This window comes from Otolemur garnettii, unplaced genomic scaffold, assembly GCF_000181295.1.
Source record: "Otolemur garnettii isolate 467f Iridium unplaced genomic scaffold, OtoGar3 scaffold00122, whole genome shotgun sequence".
Taxonomy (NCBI): Eukaryota; Metazoa; Chordata; class Mammalia; order Primates; family Galagidae; genus Otolemur; species Otolemur garnettii.
In genome coordinates, this window is record NW_003852517.1 from 723,689 (window position 1) to 727,242 (window position 3,554).

Genomic DNA, 3,554 nt, shown 5'->3' on the forward strand with positions numbered 1-3,554 from the left:
CAGTGGGAAATTTATAGTAATAGATGCCTTCATGAAGGAAACAAAGAAAAAAGCAAGTCAACAACCTAATGGACCATCTCAAGCAGCTGGAAATGAAAGAAAAATCTAGCTCCAAATCCAACAGTAGAAAAGAAATAAGTAAAATTAGAGTAAAATTAAATAAATTGAAAACAAAAGAATCACTCAAAAAATCAGTGAAACAAAAAGTTGGTTCTTTGAAATGATTAATAAAATTAATAAAGCATTAGACAGACTAACCAGAAACAAAAAAGTAAGATCTCTAATAACTTCAATCAGAAATGGTAAAGGAGAAATAATAGATACCACAGCAATACAGAAGATCCTCAATGATTACTACAAAAAAACTCTATTCCTAGAAATGTGAAAATGTACACAAAATGAACCAATACCTGAAAGCATGCATTCTAAACTCAACCAGAAAGAATTAGAAATTTTGTGCTCGCTTCAGCAGCACATATACTAAAATTGGAACGATACAGAGAAGATTAGCATGGCCCCTGTGCAAGGATGACACGCAAATTCGTGAAGCGTTCCATATTAAAAAAAAAAAAAAAAAGAATTAGAAATTTTGAATGGACCTATACCAAGCACTAAAATAACATCAACTATACAAAAGCTCCCAAAAAAGAAAATCCCTGGATCAGATAGTTGCACACTAGAATTCTACCAAACCTTCAAAAAGGAACTAGCTCTTATATTGCACAATCCATTCCAAAAACTAGAGAGATCAGGAATTCTCCCCAACACATACTATGAAGCAAATATCAATCTGATCCTCAAACTAGGAAATGATGCAACAGAAAAAGAAAATAATAAACCAACATTATTAATGAATATTGATGAAAAATATTTACTAAGATCTTAGAAAGCAGAATATACTGACACATTAAAAGTTATACGCCATTATCAAGTGGGTTTTATCCAGGGATGCAAGTTTGGTTCAACATATATATAATTCACCACATAAATGAAATCAAAAACAAAGACCATATGATTCTCTCAAATGATGCAGAAAAGACTTTTGACAATATCTAGCATCCTTTCTTCATTAGAACACTTAAGAAAATAGGCTTAGATAGGAGATTTATTAAACTGATAGAGGCCATCTACTATAAACCAATATCATCGTGAATAAGGTAAAATTGAACTCATTTCTACTCAGATCTAGAACTGGACAAGGATGCCCACTGTTTCCATTGCTATTCAATATAGTACTGGAATTTCTAGCCACTGCAATGAGGCAAGAGAAGGAGGTTGACCATATTCAAATGGGGATAGAGGAGATCAAACTCAATCTTTGTGAATAACATGATCTTATGCCTGGAAAACCCCAGGGACTCTACTACAGAGTGATCAAGAAATATAGCAGCATCTCAGGATACAAAATCAATACCCACAAATCAATAGCTTTTATGTATACCAACAACCATCAAGCTGAGAATAAAATCAAAGATTCTATTTCTTTTACAGTAGCTCCAAAGAAGATGAAATACCTGGGAATATATCTAACAAAGGACATGCAACATCTCTATAAAGAAAACTATGAAACCCTGAGAAAAGAAATAGCAGAAGACATTAGCAAATGGAAGAACATACCACGCTCATAGCTGGGAAGATGGAAAATGTCCATACTACCCAAATCAATCTACAGATTTAATGCAATCCCCAACAAAGCACCAATGTCATACTTTGAAAGACTTGAAAAAATAGTACTTTATTTCATATAGAACCAGGAAAAAACCAAAAAGCCTATGCAATTCTTAGAAATAAAAGCAAATCTGGAGGCATCACATTACCAGACTTCAGGTTATATCACAAGTCTATAGTGATCAAAACAGCATGATACTGGCACAAAAATAGAGGCATAGACCCATGGAATAGAATAGAGAATCTGGAGATGAACCCAGCTATGTATCACCATCTGATCTTTGATAAACCAAACAAGAGCATGCACTGTATAAAAGAATCCCAATTTAATAAATGGTGCAGGAAGAACTGGTTAGCCACATGTAGAAGACTAAAACTGGACCCACATCTATCACCACTGACAAAAATTGATTCTTGCTAGATAAAAGATGTAAATTTAAGACATGAAACAAAAATTCTAGAAGAAAGTGCGGGGAAAATGCTTGAAACTATTAGCCAAGGAAAAGATTTTATGAAGAAGACCTCCATTGGCAATTGCTGCAACACCAAAAAAAGTAATGATAATAACTGGGATTTGATCAAGCTAAAAAGCTTCTGCATGGCTAAGGTTACCATAACCAAACAACACAGCCTTCAGAATGGGAGAAGACTTTTGCATGTTATAAATCTGAAAAAGGCCTGATAACTAGAATCTACAGAGAATGCAAATTAATCAACAAGAAAAGAGCAAACCCCATTTCTAAGGGGGCAAGAGACTTGAACGGAAACTTCTCTGAAGATGACAGACAAATGGGCAACAAACACATTAAAAAATGCTCATTATCTTTAATCATCAGAGAAATGCAAATCAATACCACTCTGATGTCACCTAACTCCAGTAAGATTAGCACACATCACAAAGATCCCAAACTGCAGATGCTAGTGTGTATGTGGAGAGAAAGGAACACTTCTACACTGCTGGTTGGATTATAAACTAATACAAACTTTATGAAAGAATTATGGAAAATTCTTAAAGAACTAGAAGTTGACCTTCCATTTGATTCCACAATTTCATTACTAGGCATTTACCCAGAAGAACAAAAGTCATGTTACCACAAAGGCATTTGTACCAAAATGTTTATTGTAGCTCTATTCATAATTGCTAAGTAGTGAAAGCAACCCATATGCCCATTATCCCATGAATGGATCAACAAACTGTGGCATATGTGTACCATGGAGTACTATTCAGCCATAAGAAAAGACGGAGACTTTACATCTTTTATGTTTATGTAGTAGAAACACATCCTTCTTAGAAAAGTACCTCAAGAGTGGGAAAAAAAAAATCCGTGTACTCAATACTAATACGAAACCAATATATAAACAATTAGATGCCCATATGAACAATAAAACACAAATATAGTCTAGCAAGGGGGAGTGTGAGGAGGGAGAGGGAAAGGGGAGAGGCAGGAAGGTGATGGGCAGGACCTCATCTAATGTGCATAAGGAGAGGGTGTCCAGCATGTCCCCGAGATAAAGGACTCTTCTACAACTTGAACTTTACCTTGGAAGTGAGAATAGTGTATCCTAAGAATTTGCACCCTCGTATTAATTTGAAAAATAAATAAATAGCAAAATAAAAAACAATTTAAAATTAAAAAAAAAAAGAACGGAATATTTACAGCTGTATTTGAGGAGGTAAAAGAGCCAGAAGTTTTAATTGTTTGATTTTACAAACTAAAAACATGAGTAAATCCTGTTAAAACTTGAAACTTTAAAGTTTTAGGGCTTCACCAAAACTTTGAGAATTTTAATCACAGCTTTCTAATATTGTACAGTGCTGCCAAGATAAACAGTAACATTATGAGATTTATCTGCGGAACACGTGGCTAATGACTTTTGAGGCAACT

At 34.3% G+C, this 3,554-nt stretch overlaps 1 non-coding gene across 1 annotated transcript; it reads left to right on the forward strand.

Annotated features, from left to right (window-relative positions):
* The first annotated feature begins 456 nt into the window (after positions 1-456).
* On the forward strand, positions 457-563 carry LOC111727766. The gene has a single exon (XR_002775235.1). It is a non-coding gene; the product is annotated as a U6 spliceosomal RNA (small nuclear RNA).
* Positions 564-3,554: the final 2,991 nt, after the last annotated feature.